The following is a 25,455-nucleotide window of genomic DNA, read 5'->3' as shown; positions in this document are numbered from 1 at the left end:
GTCATTCTGCCGAACACCGCACAGCCAGGCAAACTATAAAAACACATAGGCTGGTGTCACTATAAACTCACAGTCTCAGCACTGTTCACCAATTCTTCTGTGTGCCCTGATATCCCGTTCTCCACAACAGCCTTCCAAGTAGTCACTTTTCTCCTCAATTAGTGTCTCCCCCAGTAGACAACCATAACTGGAATCCAATCTCAGAAAATATTACCCCCTCCCACCCTCTCCTATTGAAAACAGTCCCCAATGTCTGCTCCTGACCTCATACCATCCTTCCTTCTCTGGAATCCAGTACCGTGTCTTAACACTGTCTTCTCACACATGTCCAAACTCTCTCTCTCTGCGAGCTTCTTCCCATTAGACTTTGCTCATAAACATGCTTAAGTCTCTCGAGAAACTATCCTAAAAACACAAAAAACTAACAGCAAATATTCATAAAGCCATCATTCTGTACCAGGCACTGGCCTGAGGTGCTGACACAGCTTATCTCACCCACTCTTCACTATAGCCCTATGACATGGATGCTCTTATATCATCCCATCCTTATAGATAAGGAAACTGAGGCTCAGTAAGAAGTATCTTGGCTGTGGCCAAAAAACCCGTAAGATGAGGAATGAGGATTTGTACCAAGCCCTGACTACTCCGTATCTATCTCCAGCTAGTATCCGCTGAACACACGGTGTAGAAAGTCACTGCAGTACTATGGGGAGCAGGTATTACTAAAAGGTTGTGCATGAAAACAGGGAAATGGGCCTCCCAGAGAGCCAGGAGCAAATGAACTGGACCTGAACATCAGAAAGGGGACTCTGGACTCTTCAACACTGCAACCTAAAGGTGCCCTGGTTCTCAAGGGAACTACAGCAAAAACAGTTTCCGTACCTCCACTTTAGAGCTGCTGTCAGTCCACATACGTGTCCTTACTACTCACCTCGAATTCCAGAAAGAATTTACTCTTGGCTCAGCCCTCCTGTTTAGGCAGTTTGGGGTGACAGATCACTTCATAAGTTCACGGCCAACTTACAGATTTGCTATGAGACACAGATTTGGGTGATAAGCCAACCTCAAGCCCCAGCTGCAGCTGAGAGAAGCCAGAGACCCAAACAGTACAACAAACAGCCACTCAAGAGGACCCAAGAAGTGTCTCACTCAAAGTAGACTGAGCATATACACATGCTATGACTGATTTTGCTCCCCCCAGCACCCTGGGACTCATCCCGACACCTTCAGCCCCTGTATGCAATCTCTCACAGAGACCTGCTACTTCTGCCTCTAACCACTGAGACCCGCTTCTCTCCATCTGCACTGCCACAATTCTAGTCCAAGACATCACTGGCTCCTGTCTAGACAATGCTGCTCAGCCTTTTGTAATGGCTTCTAAGTTCACACATGTACAAATATATTAAATAAAAAGTGAAACTAAGTTTCACATATCAATATTTTATCCTCACTAGCACAAAGTATTCTAATTTCTATTCTGTTCTATTAAAAAAAAAAATCCAGTTGTGATCTACTCAATTTCAAGAACCACTAATGGACCATCATCTCATGCGTGGAAAACACAACCCAGTGGCTAACACACAGGGTCTAGAATCACACACTATTTAGGTTCAAATTCCAGCTCTGCCATTACCTAGCTATATGACCTTTGGGCAAGCTGCTTAACCTTGCCAGGTCTTGGTTTCCAGCACCTCACTGGATTGTCATGAGGTTTACATGGACAATGAGGGTAAATGGTTTCGCATAGTGCCTGGCCTATAGCAAACAAGTAAGAAATATGAGCTGCTCCTAATAATGATAATAATAACAAAAGCTTCGTCCCCCTCAAGCCCCTCTAGATGCCCTCCAATTTATTCTCCCACATCGAAGTGATTTCTCCCTTGCCGAAACCCAACGTTGTCTTACAGATTTCTTATGATCAATTCTAAATCCTTAGCCTATCCTCCAGACCTGCATTAATCCAGCCTTGTCTCAAACTTTTGTCTCCCTCTCCTGCTATTCTCTAGCCTCACCATCCTTTCTTCCTGCCCCAGGGAACCAAGCTCCTCTCGACCTCAGGGCCTTTGAACACACTGTGCCTCCTACTTGCACTTCTCCTACTCCTCAGCTGACTAACTCCTCCCTCATCTTTTATATCTCAGCTTAAATGTCAAAATCTCGTCTGACTTGTTTTCTGCCATAACTCAAGCACATAACATAACCGTACCTGACTCAATGCAGGAACTTGCTTCTGAATGAATGACTTCACATATTTACTACAAATCCAAAACATAGATCAACTACATTTTCTTCCAAACACAGGGCAAGCAGCTATTCTGGTATATATAGGAACAATGCCACTATGCCAAGCACTCAGAGAAAACTCCTTGGATAGCTCTCCCAGAGTCAGGAGCAGCAAAAGGGAGCCCACCTCTGGGAGCCAGAAACATATCTGCAAGACAACTGGCCAAAGAAGGAGAAGACTTGACAACTATAAACAAAGCCAGTACAACTGACTTGCATGAACAAAGACACCATGACCCTGGCCTCATCAACATGGGGTACAACAGAAAGTTAATCTGATAATCAATTTTCCTAATTCTGAAAACCATCCAAGTGGTCAGTAATCCATTTTCACCCAATAACGTAATGACTAAAGACTAATACACATCTTTCTAACATCTGTCAGTGACCTTCTAACATTTCTCAAACCTAAAAGGTAAGATACACCACCACCCAAGGAACCTTCCAGATTTAAAATTCTGTTAGTTTACTAACACCAAATTTAGATTCCTACGTTACACCTGAATTTTTCTATATTCTTGGAAATATATGCTATTGTTATAATTCAAAATAAAGGTTTGCTGACCTTCGTAACTTGCTGATTCATTCAGTAATGCTGATAAAGGATGAACAAGCATTTTAAAGCTTCCTGTACTTCGATTTGGAAATAACTTCTGCTCTCTACTCAATGTATACAATTTAAGTTTTAATAGTTACCATCTGATGTTTTTGCTTTCAAACTGATAAAGAAAATAAACAAGATGCTATGGCTTCATCACATTTTCATAACTTAAAGGATAATTTACTTTTAAAAAAAAACTTATAAAAGCCTAAGGAAAATATCTGATCATGGGCCAAGTACAATGCTTCCTAACAAAAATTCTGAAAGTAACTGTCTGAGGATAAAGTTCCACACATACAAGAGCTGCAATTTTGTTTCCCTCAAGTCTCACAGAACTTTGACTTGTTTTCTTTAAATTATCAATGTAGAAGGGCATACGAAATAATCTAACACCAAGGAATCACTTAAAAGAAAAAAAACTATCATCCAAACATCCTTTATCTTCACTGAACCATGACGAGTGTCCTTTCTACATGTGTATACCTGAGCTACCCAACAGATTTAGTGTCATGAAACACAAATAAAAGACAGTCCCTACATTCAAGCACACAACCTACAGATGTTCAAAATGAAAATCATGTCTTGGGGCAAAGGAGAGGACAATGATCATTATAATCAATTGACACATGAATGTGAATATTCCTAAAGGTATTTATTTACAGTAAGTCTTCAAACAAAAACTACTTCCTGGTCAATTCTCATTTAACCAGTAATATTTGATTAATGAGAACAATGATTTCCAAAATAGTTCTGTTAGCCAAGGGGGTGGGTGGGGGTGTGTGTGTGCGCGTGTCTATGTGTGTGGTTGGGCATATGTTGGACATCTGATATGACAAAATGGGCAACTGAGCTGGCCTTGATATAAAAGCAATACTCTCCATCTGCAGCCTGGGAGAATTCCTTAGTACTGCCTTCCCCTTCTCTCTAGTGGCCATTTGGAATTTCTACCTTTTCCTCCTTATTGCTTCTGCCCACCACCAACTCCATCACCCTGTCAATTACCTTTGCCTCACTCAGTTTCAGGTCAGGGTCTTCAATGGCTCTGAAGACAGGAAAATTCCTCTTAGCACACCACCCTTCTAGGCTCCCTCCTAAGCTTCGAGCTCCCCTAAGCTGGTTTTTGTTACAATTTACCCAAGATACCCAGAGTTTGAGCGTTCTTCTGAAGTTAGGCGCACCTTATCTTCTGTTCAAGTAGATGGCAAAGACCCAACAATATTGCGTGTGTACACGCTTAGTTCTTTGTCTTTCCTTTCGGGGCCTTTATATATACTTATATAAACGCATAAGTAAATACAAAAATAAGTTTGTTTTTAATATAAGGTAGACATGCCCACAGGAAAGTGTCTTTTTAAAAAGGAGGGCTTTTCTTGTTACCGTTCCCAATTCTGAAAGAACCTTAACATCAGAAAGTCTGTAGGAATTTAAATCAGAGACAATAATTTAAGTCTACGTTCTTCCCTATATTCGCAGACCTAAATCACCTGCTAGGAAAATCCAGGAAGAATAACTCAGGGACCAAGACTTGCTACTTTCTTTAAGTTTTTGCAGATTTTAAATATCATACTTGTTTAAACATCACATCTGATAATCATATTTTCTAAATCCATTTCCTCTTATGAAAAAATCCTAAGTATGACTAGATGAGGTACATAAATGTATAGATCAAAAAAGCTGAGTGAAAATAGAAAACAAAACAAAAATTTGAATTAAGTAGAAGACCTTACAGAAGCACCAAAAACAAGGACACAGTTTTTAGAGGACTTCTACAACGACATATGGGGGAAATGACCTGGAAATCTATGTTTAAACTTTGGGACTAAAGATGCCACGGCTTTTTTAAAATGAGATGTGGGGAATGGAGAAGGTGAGCAAATCACTACAATTTTTGCAGCTCACGGTTTATTCCCTGCTTCCACACAGGGACAGTTGGGCTTTTTTCCACTTACTCTTCCTCATATTAAAAATTATTCATGTAATCATGGATCTTTTATTATATTTACTTGGTCTAATTCCATATCTGAAATGATAAAGCTAAAGTTAAACATACAGGGGAGAAGTCTGAATGGTTAGAGAAGTCTGAAGACCTTATTTACAAATTCACCAACTAAGAGGTCAGAAACAAAAGGTTTTTTACTTCTCATGTCAACAAATCCAACTTTGATAATTCTGGGTACTACGTTTAAGACAGCGTAGAAGGAAATAAAGGAAGAAAAAAAAGAAGGAACGTAGGAAACCCGAGCTCGAGAACCAAAACAAGAATAACGGATTCCACTATTACACCTTCTTACTGTTAGGAAACAAAGAAGTCTCTTATTTGCTTAACATATTTGGCAGCTAGATCTTTAATAGGATTGTTATATCTCAACTGATTCAGATCATGTTATGAAAATATGAACCAGCAACTAGAACCGGCCCACACCAATAAAGCTAATTTACTGAATACATATTTTTTACCATGCACTTGTCATCACTACTTTCTGTATCAACATTGATGTATGATCTACATAGACCTGCACTATGTAAAGTGTACAATTCAATGAGTTTTGACACTTGCACATGTGCATGAAACTACCACCAAGATCAAGATATAGAAATTAAAAAAAAAAAAAGATACAGAAATTTCATCACTTAAAATTCCACATGCCCCTTTCAGGTCTCTCCTTCCCTATTCCCTTAGCTCCACAGGTAAACAATGATTTGCTTGATGTCACTATAGATTAGCACGCATTTTCTATGATTTTTATATAAATGGAATCACACGTTATGTCCCCTGGCTTCAGGCTTCTTTCATTCAGTTTAATGACAATCGTACTGCATGCATCAGACGTTTCTCTAATGCTGAATAATATTTCATCATATAGCTATATCCCTATTGGTGTATCCATTTAACTATTGAGGGACTATTCTAACAAAGATGGACACGACTGCATTGCTTCCAGTCTGGGATTACTGTAATAAAGCTTCTGTGAACACCCAGATGGACATACACTTCATTTCTCTTGGGTAAATAAATACATAGGGGTAGAAGAGCTGAGTGATACAGTAGGTTTATGTTTAACTTTTCAGAAATTGCTGAACAGTTTTCCAAAGCAACTATCATTTTGGACTGCTACCAGCAATGTATAACAAGTCCAGTTGTTCCACATTCTCAGCAATTCTTGGTATTATCAGTCTTTTTCATCTTAGCTACCCTAATAAATGTACAGTATGTCTCACTGTGGTTTTAATTTCCATCTCCTGATGGTCACTGATGTTGAGCATCTTTTTATGTGCTTATTGGCCATTTGTATCCCTTCTTTTGTGAAATATCTGTTCAATTTTCCTGCTCATGTTTACTGGGCTGTTTTCTTATTGAGTTGTAAAAGCCAGTAGAATTTTTATTAGGATTGCAGTGACTCTATATACCAATCTGGGAAGAACCAAAATCTAAATTGAGTCTTCTCATGCACAAACATGGCAAATTTCCCCATTTACTTAGATCTTCTTTCGGCATTATTCTGGTGTTTTTAGAGGTTTTGCACATCTTTCGTTAAATTTATCTCTAACTAGTTTATGTGTTTTTTTGTAGTTACTATAAATGAATTTGTTTGTTGAACTTCATTTTCTGGTTTTCTGCTGCTACAATGTACAATGTAAACATAAAATCAATTTTTTAAATATTAACCTTGAATTCTGCAATCTTAATTCACTTATTAGGTCTTCTAGCTGTTTCGCAGATTCCTTACTTAGGATTCTCTATGTACATAATCATGTCATCTGCAAACAGAGACAGTTTTACTTCTTTCTCATCTTTACGCTTATTTCTTTCTCTTCCCTTATCGCAATGACTGAATAGTGACAGTGGTGAGAGCCGGCATTCTTGCATTATTCCCTTATAAGGTAAGTTTTTGATATTTCACCATTAAATATTATGTTAATTATAGGTTTTCTAAGATGAGCAGCTGAAGGACAGAGAAGGAGGTGTAGTAGTTACTACCCCAGCTAACTTAGGGTTCATTTAAGAAACTCAAAGGGAAAAAAAAAAGCAAAGACTGAAAATTCCCTGAAAGAGTGAAAGTCCCAAACTCACTCAGCCTCCTCCAAGGGCACCCTTCATTCCTACACCACTTTCTAAGTATTCACCCAAGACATCCTAGAATCCTATAATCAGGGACTGTAGATAAGGAGGACATAGAGCGGTTATCAGAGAGCACACCCAAGACTGAAAGACTCTTGTCAGAACCACACAAACAGAGCGCCCATCTGCTCTAGAGATCACTAGGGTGGATAGCACAGGAGAGCATTTTATAGCTTGATGACAAACCCTGCCAGCTGATCAAGGTACTTTACATCTCTCTGACATTTCCTTTATTTTTTGGTAGAGACAAGAATATTACTTTCTGTTGGGAGGATCAAATGAAATAACACACATGATGTTTTTAGAACAGCGCCCGGCACATAATGAGTGCTCAATAATTGTTAGCTATTATTTGAATCTGATGCTAGAAAGGTTTCTTAAGTGGCATAAGGCAACACTGAAACTCTAAAGAAGTGTAACAGCACACTACTTAGCTTTCCAGGGCCCAACACTGACACAGGTGTAGTAATATGGATACTGTTCATTGGTTTTCAACTTGCAGAACAGACAAATAAGGAAGACTTAATTACAGTTATAAAATGTGATATAGACATTAATCTTGACAAAATGAAAGTAAAATGAACAGGCTGGGGGATGGAATCAGAGAGAACTGAAAGGAAAACTAGTATTTCTATATGACTTATAATGTTGAGTCAAAAGATACTTCAAAAAAAAAAAGGTACTTCCTTAGATTAGTGAGACCAAATTAAAAAATAAAACAAATTTTGGGGTTGTAGAGGTGACCAAGAACAGAAATGAAATAACAGATTATAAATACAGGTGGGATGATGGTGGAAGCTGCAAAATCAATATCCATAGTAAAAGGAAGTCAACAGATAATGTCTTAGGTTCATAAGTAAAATGAGGTCTAAACATCTTAGAGATACACAGGTAACTATCTAAAAAAATTAAATAGCAGAAATGGGTAAAGATGAATATTATCTATGAAGCAGAATTAGTTAGGGGTGGGGTGGGGTACAACAGATGGGGTTGCTTCATGATAAATCTGTATTTTTTTTAAGATTTTATTTATTTATTTGACAGAGAGAGTGAGAGAGCACAAGCAGGGGGAACAGCAGAGGGAGAGGGAGAAGCAGAGGGAGAGGGAGAAGCAGGCTCCCCGCCGAGCGGGGAGCCCGATGTGGGGCTTGACCTGAGCCGAGGGCAGACGCTTAACCATCTGAGCCACCCAGGTACCCCTCTTTCTGTATTTTTTAAACCAAAAATATGTATCACTTTGACTAAGAACATAAACTTAAAAGATATTTAAATAGTAAACAAAAATATTAAAACTCAGTTAAGTCTAAATAGTTGATAACTTGGTTGTGAGCCTTAAATTTTTTGAAGATTTTCCAAATAGAAAAGAAATTTGATAAAAAGGAAAATCAGGGGCGCCTGGGTAGCGCAGTCGTTAAGCGTCTGCCTTTGGCTCAGGGCGTGATCCCAGCGTTATGGGATCGAGCCCCACGTCAGGCTCCTCCACTGGAAGCCTGCTTCTTCCTCTCCCACTGCCCCTGCTTATGTTCCCTCTCTCGCTGGCTGTCTCTGTCAAATAAATAAATAAAATCTTTAAAAAAAAAAAAAAAAAGGAAAATCAACCTTTAACTAACATTTTACATTATTTTGACAAAACTAGGGGATGGGAGGGTAAAGAAATATAGTAAGATTTCTTATTTGGGAACAATGTTATACATATGGTTTAATATTTTATACTGACAGCGATACCAACTGAAATAGATTCTTTAAAAAATTGAGGGTATCTTCTAAAGAAATGAACTGTTGAACTGCCAAACCACTACAGCCTTAAAAATCTGATGAAATTTATTTTATTTCCACCAAGAAAACTACTCACATAATAAAATTTTGCATTTGCTTTTGGTAGAATTGATAAATGAAACCATGGGCCAATGCTTTGAGAAGACCAGTAAAACTGACAGATTTTTGCAAAGTCTCATCAAGAAAAAAAAAAATGAATACACAGCATTTCCATTATCACACAAAACATACCATAATGGCTCTTCTCCCAATACCCTTCCATTTCAATAAAATTCTCCGCTCCCCTTCATAGTAGAACTCCCCAAAGGAGCCACTTACATCCACACTATTTTCACTTCCCTCTATTCCCAATTTCACTTGAGCCCACTAAAACCAGGCTTTTCCCCCTCCATTCCATGGAAACCACTGCTAAATGGCAAATTTTCAGTCTTCTTACATGATATGTCAGCAACATTCAACAGGCTGATCATTCTCTCCCTGAAATCCTTTTTTCACTTGGCTTCCAGGATACCACAATCCTGATTTCCCACCTTGCTGGCAGCCACTTGTCAATTTTGATGGATTATCCTGCTCTTCCAAATCTCTAAACGCTGGAGAGCCCAGGCTTCGTCCTCAGATCTCTCCTCTTCTTTGCACATATTTCCTAGGTGAACTCATTCAGACGCAAAGCAAGGATAGGATCACTCATGGACTTACTGTATGCTCTCATAATTATATTTGGTCTAAGCTCAACAACTCTCTTGAACTTCATACTCATGTACCCAACTGCATACTCAAATTACTACTTGTATATCTAACAGGCATCTCACATTTAACACGTCCAGAGGAAACCTTGGTTCCCCCACCTCTAGGTAGGATGTATGTCAAAATATTAACAATGGTTACATCCCAGGTAATTTTGTTTCTGCATTCAAATTCTTAACTATAAATACATGTTACTTTATAATCAGAAAAACAAATGGATAAAGAAGATGTGGTTCACACATACAATGGAATATTACTCAGCCATCAGAAAAGATGAATATCGGGGCGCCTGGGTGGCTCAGTCGTTAAGCGTCTGCCTTTGGCTCAGGGCATGATCCCAGAGTCCTGGGATCGAGCCCCACGTAAGGCTCATCCACTGGGAGCCTGCTTCTTCCTCTCCTGCTCCCCCTGCCTGTGTTCCCTCTCTCACTGGCTGTCTCTCTCTCTGTCAAATAAATAAATAAAATCTTTAAAAAAAAAGAAAAAAGAAAGAAAAGAAAAGATGAATATCTACCATTTACATCGACATGGATGGAACTGGAGGGTATTATGCTAAGTGAAATAAGTCAATCAGAGAAAAGACAGTTATCATATGGTTTCACTCATATGTGGAACATAAGGAATAGTGCACAGGACAATAGGGAAGGAAGGGAAAACTGAAGAGGGAGAAATAAGAGAGGGAGAAAAACCATGAGAGACTTTTAACTCTAGGAAACAAACTGAGGGTTGCGGAAAGGGAGGTGGGTGGGGGGATCGGGTAACCCCGTGACGGGCAGTAAGGAGGGCACGTGATGTGATGAGCACGGGGTGTTATACATAATACCACTGGAACATTATATCAAAAACTAATGGTGTACTATACATTGGCTAATTGAATTTAAACTAAAAAAATAGACAACAACTATAAACAATGTGCTTTCATTAAAAATGCAGTTGACATTTATTTCAATTGTCTTGAAGGCTCCCAAAGAGTCAATTCCAAAGAATGCCAAATACTTTTTCCTCCTTTATAATGGATATTTCCTCCAGTCATCACTGGTTTGTCACTACGTGTGAAATTCATGGGCAACTCTACAACATAGTAGCCTCCACTGATATCTTCACAGTAATCACAAAAGAATAAAGGAAACTGTATAGGACTCTAAAATAAAGGATGATTTAATGTGGAAAAAGAGAACTCTGTTACAGGAAAATAAGGGGGAAGGACCCATCAAGTCAAGTCTAACTGTTTAAACATGGGCAAATGTGCATCCATGAGACTTCGGTAGGTAGCTCCTGACCTATTTTGTCTCACGAAGGCCTTTAAAAGGGATAAAGAGCTAAACAAACATACAGAATTATGAAATGCAAAAGAAAAGCCAGCTTAGGTTATTTTAACACTACCAGCAGAACAATATTGGAAAGAACAGCAGTACTAGAAAACAATGAGAGCTCTGCCAGTATTACCAGGTATGTGATCTTCTGTGAGCTACATGACTTCATGCTTCAGGTTTCCCGTAAGAAAAACAACAACACTTACCCTAAGGATCGAATGGTTTGGTGCATTTAACAGCACAGTGTTTGGCACAAGATCATTCATATTTTATCATTATTACTGCCATCATTATTCAAGTGACCAATAGAAAACTGTCTTTTAAAAGGTTCTACAAACGCAAGAATTAAGTTACAAAATGTAGAGATTCCTAAATCTTGAAGAATAAAAATGTAGTAAACCTAAGATCTCAACAAGGTAAAAAGAAAACATTGAAACTGGAAAGTTTGCTCAAGATAATTGCTAGCTGCACAGAACTAAAGCATTTCTAATTAAAAGAATATATTTATCCAGTATGACCCACTTCTCCACCTTTGTTACGGATGCAGAAACTGAAACCCTGAGGGGGTCAGTAACTTAAAGGTTGGAGAGGTCTTCTGCCCCCAAATCCAAATAGTACATTTCAATTCACTTGTATGACCTAAGTGGCACATGTGTGCAGGTTTTCTTGGGAGGGGTGAAAGTGAAAAGGGATGGAAGAATAAGGAATAGAGGGAAATGCCTCAAGTATTGTGTGTGTGATGAGACCAGTGTTAGAGTAAGAAGGCATTCAAGGAATAACAAATTTCACTTTATTACTCAATATTGGTTAATTAATTTTTGTTTAACACTTCTTGGATTACATAAACAATCTCATATATCATTCAAAGGAATCTAACATTAAACTATGCTGAACTAAAGTCAAAGTCTGTAGTTATATCCAACTATATATGGAAAATTCAAGGACAGAATGCTACCAGATATTTCACTAAAAGTTACTTTCAACAGAATAGTAAGTGTTCATGTCCTACATTCAAATGAAATACTATGAATTCTTCATATGTCATTTGGTTTTCAAACTGGAAAAAGTATAACCATGATCCAAATTATTTACTTCTGATTGCCTAGAGGAAGTGAAAGTCCTAAAACTAGATCAAGGTCAGAATGATTCTGTAGGTCTAAGAGTTAAACACATACAGTATGCAAAGTAACAGAGGCGGCGGGGGGGTGGGGGGGGCACAAACAACCCAAAAAGTGCCTTCAAATTCCCAACCCCTCCTTAAACATCATCTTGCTCCAACTCATAATAAGTTTGAGTTAAAAAAAAAAAAAAAGAGGATTTAAAAAGTTAACTAACAATTTTAACTAAATAAGGCAATCGTTATAGGGGAGCAATTAGAATACTGCATGAATCACAGATCTGAAATTTTTTAAATTAAGTAGGGGTATGAAATTGAAATGCATTATTTAAAAATAACCTGACCCACTAATCCCTAACAGCCACCACAGTGCTATAGTATCTCAATATACATAGCTGAAACTAAAATGTTTAAATCTCTCTCTTGTTATTTTATTAAGCTAACTTGGAAGTCAAAATTACCATTTCTAAATATGGATATCCAAGCTGTAGACTTTCCACCTAAGAACTCATAGCCACTTTCCCAAATATAATAATTATAAGACTTTGTCAAATAAGTAAATATGAGGCCTATTTAACAAAAAAGCAAGCTGAAATATTTCTCAGTGCAAATATTATTTAAGGAACACTAAGTAGATAAATACTAGTGCTTTTTACCTGGGACAATGATTTTGGCAATACAGTCTTTCTAAATTCTATCCAAAAACTTAATACCATTACAAAACCCTACCCTAACCATCTATATCACAGCTTCTCAGTTATTATTAAATAGGAAAAACTATTAGCAATTAATTTCTACTTGGTGAATTTACAACACTGTTTAGGTACTTATTTATTTGCCTTTCACATAGCATACGTAGCACCAAATTCTGGGACTGAAAAGGAGGAAAAAGAATGACAAGAATAAAAATCCTTTAGCATTATCAAAGTGCTCGAAAGCATTTGGGAGTGCTAGAAGAACGCTATATAAACTTAAAGTGGCCTTATGCTTGAAATCCAAAAAGAACAACAAGTAAACTGACCAGAGGACCACTTTCCGTCCTACTCAGGGAATGTGTGTGTAGAGACAGCAAGATGCTCCTGTGTGTATCTGTAATTTAAGAGTTTGGGTTCCGGGGCGCCTGGGTGGCACAGCGGTTGGGCGTCTGCCTTCGGCTCAGGGCGTGATCCCGGTGTTGTGGGATCGAGCCCCACATCAGGCTCCTCTGCTGTGAGCCTGCTTCTTCCTCTCCCACTCCCCCTGCTTGTGTTTCCTCTCTCGCTGGCTGTCTCTATCTCTGTCAAATAAATAAATAAAATCTTAAAAAAAAAAAAAAAAAGAGTTTGGGTTCCAAAGAATCCTGCCCATCCAAGTGGGCATTCTATTGAATCAAACATTCTATTCAACCAAGCTAGTCTCACCACTCAGGAGAGCCAGAGATATCACAGATGCCCTGCAGTTTAAGAGAGAGAGGAATTCTGTTGGTATAGACACAATCAGAAGCTACAAAATATAATTACATATTCACCTTTCCCTGAAAATATTAAGAAATGACAGAGAACTTTGGAACTGTTTAGAGTACTGAAAGAAATATATTCCTTCCATAGGTCTGGGGGGTTTTTGGTGTTTTTTTTTTTTTTCATAAAATGGGCATTTTATTTTCAATTTTTAAATATTTTTAAATAAAACGTTTATTTAATCTGACTGTAAAGGTTAAGACTTGATCATGGTAGGAAATATAATAAGATAAGGGGGGGGAAGTCACTGAAAATTCCAAATCCAAAGACAACCACGTTTTCTTTTTCTACTCAGAAGTTCGTGTCTATGTGTAGTGATGGTTTAAGTAGTAGACAAGGATGATACTGCCAATCACCCAACATATTCATCACCCCATTTTCTTTTTTTTTTTTAAGATTTTATTTATTTATTTGACAGAGACAGACAGCCAGTGAGAGAGAACACAAGCAGGGGGAGTGGGAGAGGAAGAAGCAGGCTCCCAGCAGAGGAGCCTGATGTGGGGCTCGATCCCGGAACGCCGGGATCACGCCCTGAGCCGAAGGCAGATGCTTAATGACTGCGCCACCCAGGCGCCCCCATCACCCCATTTTCTAACCAAACCCTGATTGTGTTCACAAATCTACTCTCTACCTGAGGCCATGAGTTTCTGGGGAAGCAGATCCCAGTTCCAACTAAGATGAATGAATGACGACCGACGACCAAGTTAAGCTAATCACAAGGTCTCATTTCCCTTGATATTGACTCATTTAGGTTTGGGCTTATATAAAATGTTGGCCCATGAACAGAGAGGAGAGGGTCAGGATGGCATCTATTATGAGGCTTTTGGGAAATGTTTTACTTAAGAGACATCCCAGAAAAAAAAAAAAAAAAAGAAAGAAAGAAAGAAAGAAAGAAAGAAAGAAAGAAAGAAAGAAAGAAAGAAAGGAAGAGTCCTCTCCCAAGGAACTTAGTCACTGACTTATGACACCTGAACTTGTAGCAGTCATCTTGCAAACATAAAAGGAACTAGCCAAGAACAAAAGACAGACACATCCTGCATCTTCAACCTTTTCCCACTGACATTTTTTTAAAATACATACATACACAAATACATACCCCTCCTGACCCAACTTCCCCCTACTAAAATTCCTCTTCTCTACTCTTCTTCAATGCCAAGCTTCTCAAAAGAGATGTCAAAACAAGCTGTTTCCTCTACTCAACTATGCATTCATCATTGACATTCCTAAGCCTTTCCTGATTTCTTACAACTTAAGTTTCTCACACTCTATGGTTCCCAGGCACATTTTACATGTCGCTATTACAGCAAGTAACACATGCTATAGTAATGCCTTGTCTATTAGACAGTAACTTGTAAAAAAGTTCTATACTGCCAATATCTACAGAAGTTCCTGGCATACAAAGGCATAAATATTTGTTTCATAAATCAAATGTAATCCCAATACCTAACACAAAGGCATACCACAAATGCTGAAATGAATTTACCAACCCTACTATCTATACACACAAAAGCTGATTATGTTTTGTGATTAAGTTTGGGGAGAGGAGCGGCATGCACAGGAGGGTAAGAGACCAAAGTGCCTTGAAACTTAAAAACACAATTATTCTTCACTCTCCAGAGATAAGACAGCTACTCAAAGTTAACTCAGTGTAGGGACAGGGCAAGGGCCTGAGAAGCAAAGGCAGAGAACCTCGTCTCTGAGTTCCTCTGCCACTGGTGTGCCCTGCCACCAACCTGCTCCAGACAGCAAAAGGTGTCCCAGCCCTCCTGGGGTCTGGAAGAGACAACAAACCAGGCCAATGACAACAGACATGCTAGGAGAGGCAAACCACATTTTTTAAAAAACCCGAAGAAAGTATATCTAGAATTCGAACAGGACTTGTGACAGTCCTTTAACACAAAGAGACCATTAAATAGGCCAAGTTATAGTAGCTACAGACTCCTCCCTATCTATCATTTCCTTTGATTTCTCTGGATAAAGGCTGGGAATGAAAGCATGTAACCCTATGCGGCTGGGTAAAATGCTTTCCTACTTCAAAAGCCTTTTACTAATGTGGAAAAAATGATTTAAAAAGTCAATGGATATTTTTCTTTTCCTTCTAATTAAGTGATAAATCCTATCTGTAGGAGAACCCTGAGCCATGCTGGGAATACTCCTCAGAAAAATAGAGTAAATAAGGAAACATTAGGTTCATTGAAAATGAAAAGTATCTTGGGCCAAGATTTGATAACCACTTTACATTTTTGAAAAATAATATTTAAGTGCAAAATACACACTAATGACATTACTGATCTTACCGAAAACCACTTACTCCAAAATGACAACGTAATAATTATAACCTCATAAATTTATTCAAAGACTAATAAATCTTTTATAGACGTATTTTATAACAAACTCTCTGATGGATAATTTCCTTCACTGATTTAGCTGACTTCCAAAAGATGCTGGCATTCTTTAAAGGAGGAATAAGGCATTAGGGATATGAGTAAACAGGAAGCTGAGTGGGTGCATATCCCCATTTCTTCAACAGGACCCTAACAGGTCACCTCTTAGGCCAAAACACTTCCGCCTTAGAATCCCAGAGACAGACCAGTAAAAAGATCAATGGACAAAAAAGGCAGGAGAGAGGGGCAAAACATTTCCCTCACCACACTATTTAGTCTATTACCATGCAGGTAGGATATTGTCAACATCCAGGCTACAAAGAAATTGAAAAATGACTCCACTATATAAAGCACTGTTTAGTGTAATTCCACTTTAATGGGGGATGGGGAAATGGAGTATAACTGTCCACTATGACTCTGATACAATCTAAGAAATAACAAAAAAAAGTGGAAATAACTTTATCAGATAGAAGCTGGGAATAATAACTTTATTACAAAAATATTCTTTTGAATGAGTCTCTTAAGGCATTAAGAAAATTATTTAAATTTATTTTTAAAAGAACATGATTTACACACAGGTTCAACTGCATTAAGGTAACATTTTCTAAATCGTGCCAGTACTGAGAAAGGAACCAGCAGCCCGCCAACTTCACAGCATTCCCACTGTGCTCCTACAACAGTCATTAACAACCAAGATCCTGGCAACTCCAATTTCTTCCTTATGTTTGCTTTGGGGCAATTTTTATTACCCTATTAATAATCTCTAAACTATCCCTGATCCTAAATACAACAAAAGATCTGTTGTAGAGGAGTGAGGATATGAAGGGCAAGTATTAGATACATAAGAGGTCTAACATCTGGACAATCCAAATTACATTTTGCACAATTCAATTCTAAGTCAATTACAGGTGAAAAGAAGACACAAGACAAATTTTCTTTCTATCTCAGGAGATAAACTAAAAGAAAGACTTAAATCCAGCTTTTCCTCAATACTCATATCAATAATGAAAACAGAAAGCAGAATTTTAAATGATCAAAAGTTTCAACTTACACTTTTAACATAACTTAAGAGGTACAGCACATAATATGTTCACTCCTTCATTTTTTCAAAAATTCCCAAGTTTGAAAACCACAGAACTAAAATGAAGCCATACCATACCATACCACCAGTCCAGCAACCAAAAGTTTGCAGAACTAACACAGCCAAGGCCATTCGATGTTCCATGGGAGATAAAACAGAAGATATGTATCTTCATCATCAAGAAACTCATACTCTGGGGATCTTGGCTGGCTCAGTTGGAAGAACATGTGACTCTTGATTTCATGTTCTGAGTTCGAGCCCCACATTGGGTGTCGAGATTATATACATACATATATATATATATATATACACATAAATAAATTAAAAGAAACTCACACTCTAGCCTACAGGATGGTCAGAACGTTTGACACAACCATTCTGAATGACCTACAGGTGCAAGAAGCCACACGATAAACATATCCACTGTTTATTATGGCTAATTTTTCTATCTTGGCGTAGGCATGTCATTTAAAGAAAATACAATACTTAGAAGTAATTGGCAGGTATATTTACACTCCAAATGTTCCCCAAAAACTGCTTGGGAGTGAGAGCTAAGAAATGAGTCTGCCCTGATAATAATAAGCAAGGCAGAAGTGAACAGGTTACTAAACCTGCCAGACCAGAGTCCTCAAATATTACATACAGAACTGACTAGATGCAGAATGGAAAGTGTTTTTATTTCTTCAAAAGCCAATTCCAATTAACCAGTGATGACCATCTCTGGGCTTTTGATGAGATGGTTAGACCCTTTTAGTAAAAAGCCATATCCTGTGTTCATTGCCCTCAGAAGTTGGGTGTTTGAGTTGCTGCTACTGACTTAACATCAGAATGTTCACTGGAGCTGTTTTTCCAGTAGCAGCAACGTGTTGTGCATCCGCATGCTCTCTTCAGTCTTCCTTGTGATCAATGGTTGTAATTCAGTTCAAAGAGGCTGCAAAATATGGCTGTGTAACTGAGCACTTCCTTGATTGTGAACAGACAGTAACACCGAAAATGTATTAATGTTTAAGACAGAGCCAACACTTAACACGTATTAATGCACTTAATGTCCAAACAGTCTCTAGGACATACATTCTATCATCATCATCCCTATTTTGCAGATGAGAAAAGGAGGCACAACTAGGTGAAGCAACTTGCCCAAGGCTTTTAAAGCCGGTAAGTAATAGAGCCAGAACCTGACCAGAGGCAGTCTGGCTCCAGATCTCCCACTTGAACCACTTTGCTGACTGCCTCTCTATTAGCTGTACAGTGACCAAACCTACAACTTCAGTTGTTAATGCTATCCACAGAGTAAGCCAGAAGTCCAGGTTTCATGGTGGTGTAAGTCTATTATTTTATCTGCAGTTCTGAAATGTTTACTCTCTTCAAGAGGCCTGGATTCTGGCAAAGAATGCTCATTTTACCCAGACCTTGGGCTTTGGTAGATTATTGGGCATATTTTTTTAAATCTGAAGTTTCATAAGTCATCTATTCCACCACATAAAATACACCCTCCATTTAACAGAACCCTAAGGAAATGTGAGTTTTCAGGTTAAAGCAATGTTCCCATTAACAGAACACTAGTCAGAAAATTGAAAGAAGTTGATTCCTAAAACGTAAGTCTTGGAGAGATCTATACTGTGAAGAGAATTTCTGACAACTATTTTAAAGAACTTTGCAAATCATTATTCTAAACATCATTTCTCACAATCTTAGCAAACTTAGAAGCTGAGTTTCTAAATACACACATTCTCCTAAGGGGGGAAATTTCACTTCCCAAGTGATTTGCTGAATATGTAGTCTTATTAATCCTTACTAAAGCAGATGTAAACTTGGCCCCCCAAAAAGTGACTTCAAGGAGTAACAGAACAAAATAACTTTTAAAAGAATTTGTTATATACAAGTCATACTCCAATGTATAAATTATCTTCAGGTGCTTCCACTGCACCCTTTTCCATATTACTACATTTCAGATCATATATATATTAAGCAAACCAAACACCTGGCTTGTCTCCAAATTCAAAATACATGGTATCATATGTAAAGAGCAACTATGCATTTTTTTATTTCCATTCCTGATATCAACAATGTAATAAATTTACATTCAAGCTTTGAATCTTTAAAGTGCAGCATAAAAAGAATAGAACTATATATGCAATAAAAATTAAATTAATATTAAGAACATTTTGAAAGAATGCTAGCTCTTAAGAGGAAATCAGAAGTTTAAAAAAATACTCCAGTTACTGAAAGAATGTTATTGGCTGTGGTTAACAAATTCTTTATGTTCCCCAAGAGAAAAAGAGAAGCAGGTACCCACATTATATAACATGTATGTACTACTGTTCATCTGTATCTTGAAGCTTTCTTATTTTACATAAAATTAAAATTTTAAAAATCAAAGTTTTAATATTTTTTTCCAAATGAATCATCTGGCACTCCACTTTAGAGATGCTAATACCTATAAAAAATTCATGATTTCTAATCTCCTATAGTCCTAAACTTAGAGCAACAAAATTAACCATTTTTCCATTTATAAAATGTTTTAAGTGAATTACCATCAATAAGAATTAGTCATTCTTTGACCACAGGTAGGGCCAGTCTCCGCCTCCCCACTTCCACATTTTCCATTCCTAAACTTTGTTAACAATGGGGGCTGGCTCCTGAGCTTGGGTCATTTTTAAAGCAAGATGTAATGATCTAAGAAGTAAATACACTCTAGCACCATAACGAAGAGAATGAAACGTGTATATATATACAGATGGTTTACCTTTCATTAGACAGCTCTTTCTAGACTTGACGCAATGCAACCTGCCAATTCCACTCATATTCTCCTTACCATTGTCTCTGCCACCAGAAACGACTACTGTATGCATGAAAAGCCAAGGGCCATGAAAACCAAGAGGAAGTCTCCTGTGTGCTCATAAAGAAGTTTTTATGAAGAACAAATTAAGTTCACTTTTTGAAATGTATAAACCACATAACAATGAAACCACAAGAGGGAAACAAAAAGCTAAGTACAGTAAAGGTAGTAAATATTTTTATAACAATCCTGTTATTAGGTTACTCCTAGTTGTAAATTTCTTCCTCAGGTTTAGCTCTCTCCAGCACAAATTTATTCTCAGGCAGTAGGTCATGAGGCCGCTCCGCGTTTAAACACAACCTCAGCACCACTTGGCCACTTCCTAAGGCTTCTCTTGCACTTCACCCACTCATTACCTGTATCAAAACAGACAACCGGGCTGGGTCCCCTTCAGCCCTCTGAAGCAACCCCTCTTGAGCGCTCCTTGGCCTTTTATGGTGGAGGCATGTGATGAGCGTATCTGCACCAGCTGTTCTTAATTACCTCTCAGGCTGGGGTGAATGACTCAGCAACCCAACTTTTTTAAGGAGTCATCCTACCTTGTTATCCAACCAACATATTGAACAATGGTAAACCACTAGACCCAGCCATGTTAAACAACAATAACACACTATGCAATGCAGTCACTAAACCAAAGCCATCCCACTCTAAGCTGACTCACCAAGAGTCCTTTTCTCCCTGGACTTCTTTAGCCAAAGACAGAAGTGGCAAGTGCCTTCAAGCCCAACCCAGCCAACCCAGCCCTTGCACCACTACCCAAGACCAGGAAGAAGCCAGCCTACCTCTTCCCATTTCTCTGCTTGACCATGTGAAGCGCTCAAGTGCTCTGTCACCAACACGTCCGGTGTCCCCCCCCCCTTATCTTTCTGGACTGCTCAGAATGCAAAGCCTCCGGATATAAGGAGCGTTAAAGTATATGAACAAAGCCGCAGTAGTGGCATCCACCATGGGTAACAGTCCCAACACTGATACAGTTCTCCAAATAGATAAGCATCCCTACAAAACAGTCTTTGTTCCTTCAAGCATCACATAGTAGCTTGTTTTTCCCACACACGCCTTTCACAATTACTACTACACTATACCTTCATCAGCCCAAGTTTAACGCAGAAGGCTCACTGCACAAAGGCATTCCGCACAATGCTACTCAGTGACAAAACCGCCGCGCAAGAAGGAGAAAGCAATGGCACTCGTGTTCCATTAGACAAGCACAAAGCTGGTGTCTCGGTAATCAGCACCCACCCTCACCACACTGTGGGAGTCTTAATTACAACGTGTGGGCAAAACTCCAACAAAGGAAGCTCCGGGATGTCCGGTCCTCCAAACCAATCTTGGCTCAACCCAGCCCCGCAAGGTGGCATTTCTGCTCCAGCCACGACCTCGGCCATTCTTAACGTGACTCCACGCGCCGCAGACACCCTGGCCCGGCAGACCGGAGACAAGCAGCTCGCGGGACGCTGCGGCTGCTGAGGGTGGTGGGAGGGGGCGGGAGGACAATACGGAGCCGCGGCCGGCCGCGCGGGCGGTGCTGATGTGTCACAGTCCGGGCGGGCCGCGGCTAGGAGGGCCGGGCTCGGACCCGGGCGACCGAGAGGCGGAGGCGGGGGCAGTGGGCGCCCCGCGGCCCCGGGCGCTTCCCCGCCCCCCGCCCCACCGCGCCCACCGCGCCCGCCCGGAGGGGAAAGTGCAGCGCGAGCCGGTAAACAACAGCGCTGGCCGCGCGCTAGCAGCACGGGGCTCAGGCAAGTCGCCCCTTCCGGCGGCCGAGGCCACTTCCAGGAAGAGGGGCCGCCACCGCCCCCCGCCCAGATAAGCCGCCGCCCGCCTCCCCCTCCCCGGATCCCCGCCTCCCCGGACCTGCCCGCGGGCGGCCCCTCATAGGCAGGCAGCCCCGACCGCGCGCCGCTGCGCGGACCCTCCCGGGAAGGACGCGAGGAACGCCGAGCCACTCACCAGAGCCGAGGCGCCGCGCGGCCCGACTGACGGCAGCTAGCGAGCCCCGCGGGCGGCGCGGGCAGCGGTCAGGTGACTCACTCCCTCCCGGCGGCCGGCCGCCCCCTTCTCTCCCTGGCCCTCCCCTCTCCTCCCCTCCCCTCCCTTCCCGTCCCCTCCCTCCTCTCCTCTCCCCTCCCCTCCCCTCCCTTCCCCTCCCCTCCCCTCCCTTCCCCTCCCCTCCCCTCCCCTCCCCTCCCCTCCCTTCCCCTCCCCTCCCCTCCCTTCCCCTCCCCTCCCTTCCCCTCCCCTCCCCTCGGCCGCCGGCGAGGCCGCCACCACCCCCCGGCGCTGAAACCCCGCCCGCCGGAGGCCCCGCCCCATGGGCCCGCCCCGCGAGGCCCCGCCCCGCCCACACCGCATCTCTAGGCCCCGCCCACACCGGAGACCCCGCCCACACTCAAGGCCTCTGTTGGCTGGCTGGGGCCGGCCGGGATCCCGGTGGCTGTAGCGGCTGCAGGGGCTGCACCCGCCCGAGGTCCACGGGAGAGGTCGTGGGCAGGGACCGCGCGGGCGCGGAGCAGAGCTCCGGGAGGCGGCGGCGGCGGGGTCCGCGCATGGCTCCGCTTTGCGAGCACAGCCGGCCGCCTGAACGGAAAGGCCACCGAGGACCACCTCCTCCTCCTTCCCAAGTGTGGACAGAAAGGAAAAGGCTGACGGCCTCCTGGCCCCAAGTGTTGCCAGGACGCTCGGAATTGAGCGAAACTGCCCAGAGCCCAGAGTCCCGCGGACAACAGGAGGTCCCTCCCCAGACCCCTCCTTTGCCATCCCTTAAGGGCGGCTGGGCGCCCGGGTTCGCAAGGTGGTATTTGAGCTTGCTGGTAGGATGTATCGAGTGCATCCAGGATTTTGTGGAAAGCATCTGGCAGCCCTACTTCTTCTGTCTGACAAAGAATATAAGGGCGTCCGGCTAACAGGTGTTCCCCTTTAGGCTGTGGCTGCCAGGAAACTTGGAGCCAGGTTCAGAGACCAGTGGCGTCAGCCGGCTCAGCTCGAGCCCTGGTGGGGCTTTCCTCCTCTGATGCTTATTCTGGTGTTTATCCAATTGTCAGTTTTAAAATTATGTTCCCAAGCCATTTAGCACCTCTGGAGTGCAAAGCACTGTCTCTGCGAAAAGATACACACGCAGCAAAGCCCAAGCTTATCAATCTAGAGAGAACTGAGACTGTGCCAGCCAACCTGATTGTAGTTCGGATAGTCTGTGCGAAGGGATTTTGCTGTTGGCTGTGAGTTCAAGTGGAGAGAGAAAGGAGATGGAGAGAAATTGGTGGCTGAACAGCCGCAGCACCGTGGTGTGTGGACTCATTCTTGAACACAGGAAGACAGCCCTGGAGCTTCCAGTGCAAAAAAGGTTACCAAGATAATAAAGTCAGGTATTATCACTAACATGACTGTGTTTGTACTTACAGGTTAGGGACAGTTGAGTTACATCCAGAATACATGAGAAAGTGACAAGTGCAAGGAGTGAAGTGATTCACTATGACTTCAAATCAGAGCAGGAGGCGACATTGCATTGGGTCTTAACTGGGAAGAATGGGGCTCTGCAGTATGCAACATGCTCTTAGTCCATAGGTAGGAGGCAGATGGAATTCCACACTGCCAGAGTTATAGTAGGGTACAAATATACGCTGAGAAATGAGGAAAGAACACAGACCATGAAAGGATTTGGGTTCTTCCACATGAGAGTTTTTAAGGCCTCACTCTCCTTTCACCCTAAGCCAGTGAAATTATATTCTTCTTTCCTCTCATGCTTTTACAATTTCTTCTAGATGAAGAACAGATCCTCCCCTGTGGGAGGAACTCTTCCTTCTTTAGTCTAGGTGATGGGGATGATATTTTCTAGCACGACCTCTGATATGCTTCATTATTTGAAATGTCTTACAAATGTGTTGAGGAGACCAAGACAGCTAGGAATGACTCTCCAGTTTTAGTGTGAGAATCGCTGGGGTGGGGCGCCTGGGTGGCACAGCGGTTAAAGCGTCGGCCTTCGGCTCAGGGCGTGATCCCGGCGTTATGGGATCGAGCCCCACATCAGGCTCCTCCGCTGTGAGTCTGCTTCTTCCTCTCCCACTCCCCCTGCTTGTGTTCCCTCTCTCGCTGGCTGTCTCTATCTCTGTCAAATAAATAAATAAAATCTTTAAAAAAAAAAAAAAAAGAATCGCTGGGGTGCTTGTTAAAATACAAAGTCCTGGGTCCTGCCCCAAAGATTCTGGTTTCATAGGTCTCAGTAGTACCCAAGGATCTGCATTTTTAATCGTGACACAGGTGGTGTCAACCTGTGTCAAACCACACTTGAGAAGTACTGAGTTAGAGCTTATGGTGTGTAGTAGGGACAGGGTAAAAATTAGAGAACGAATTACAACCAAGTCAGAATGGGCCTCATACACTGTGCCTAGAGTCTGGCCTTTATTCCATGGGCTGAAGGGAGTATGTAGAGGTCTCTAAGTCATATGATTGTTTTTAGAAGCTAATTCCAGAGAACTTCATTCACTCCATTTCTGTTGCTTTAGCTCCTATGGTCTGTAAAAATTCATGTGCTATCCAATCAACAAAATTTGGGAGGTCAAAAAATAGGCTTTTAACTCTGGGTGGTTACCAAGATAAAGAAACATCAGTCTCACCAACTTGAAAAACTGCCAGTTGACACTCTTCCCTCCAAAGGGATTGTGACTGAAACCATACCTCCCTTGCCCCTGGTTGGGAGATTTTCATGGAAAATGAACATATTTTATTAGAAAATAATGAAGACTTCCTGGAGCAGCATGGACAAACACGCCCTAATATTGACCTGACATCTGAGGTAAAGGGGAAGGGAATGTAACCTCCGGCTTGAGATGTGCACAAAGTCTAAGATCAAAACAACAAAAAAAGTCAGATAAAGGAGAAAAAAGAAGACAGTATTGGAGAAGAGCTCAATGGGACAAAGGCCAAACTGGTGAAAGTGATTCAATGGAGAATCCCAGCACGGAAAAATTCTTGGGCCTCCAAAAACCAATCGGAGGCCGGAGTGGACTAACAATGGCTGTGAAATTTGTGTCACCCTCCTCGTCAAGAAGGGGAGTTTCTTTGTCATCCCCTAAATTTGCAAGAAGAATCACAACCCCAATGATCAGGGCTTAGAGGGAAGATCAGATCAATAAAGCAAACTATATAGAAGAGACTTTCATTTTAAGCCTGTGTCAAGCTCCCTGATCTGACACTTAAAATTTCCCACAATTACAGACTGATGGTGCCCCAAATTTCCCTCACTTCATGGCATATATTTATATAATGAAGCAGAGAAAATGTTATTCTCTCAGAAGCTCATGCTGGACATTGAACTTATCATATAATTAATAAATGAATGAATAAATAAATAAATAAAATTACTGAAGTTACTAAATGTTCAATGCAAGTGCCTTCCTGTGGAGCCAGTGACATTTGTCCTTATTGTTGAGTCAGAAACGGCACATACAGAGCCTTCAGCCAAGGTCACACATCTGCAAAGAACAGAGAAAAATCCAGCCTGATACCTTTCTTGTATGTATCTGTTGATGTTCCCATCAAGGATTATATATCCTGCACCTCCTGATCTTTTATCTTTAAAATTCGTGCAAGTATTAAATTCCATTCCATAATATATTTGTTTTACTAAAAATGTCCTCAAAATTCCGTATATATAATATATATAAATGTACATATACATATTTAGTAAAAGTGACACAGTCGGTAG

General features: G+C 41.0%; 1 protein-coding gene across 2 annotated transcripts in view; it reads right to left on the bottom strand.

Annotated features, from left to right (window-relative positions):
- BACH1 (BTB domain and CNC homolog 1) overlaps positions 1-21,858 on the bottom strand; it is a 42,952-nt gene extending 21,094 nt beyond the window's left edge. For both annotated transcript variants that reach the window (XM_045785497.2, XM_087861758.1), the window contains exon 1: positions 21,705-21,858. The gene's annotated coding sequence lies outside the window, so the exon portion shown is untranslated. The remainder of the gene's footprint in view (positions 1-21,704) is intronic.
- Between the last annotated feature and the right edge of the window lie 3,597 nt (positions 21,859-25,455).

The sequence above is a fragment of the Ursus americanus genome, chromosome 4, assembly GCF_024610735.1.
Source record: "Ursus americanus isolate L20-20 chromosome 4, mUrsAme1.1.p, whole genome shotgun sequence".
Classification (NCBI taxonomy): Eukaryota; Metazoa; Chordata; class Mammalia; order Carnivora; family Ursidae; genus Ursus; species Ursus americanus.
Note: the sequence above shows the minus strand (reverse complement) of the source record. Positions and strands in the feature narration are given on the sequence as shown.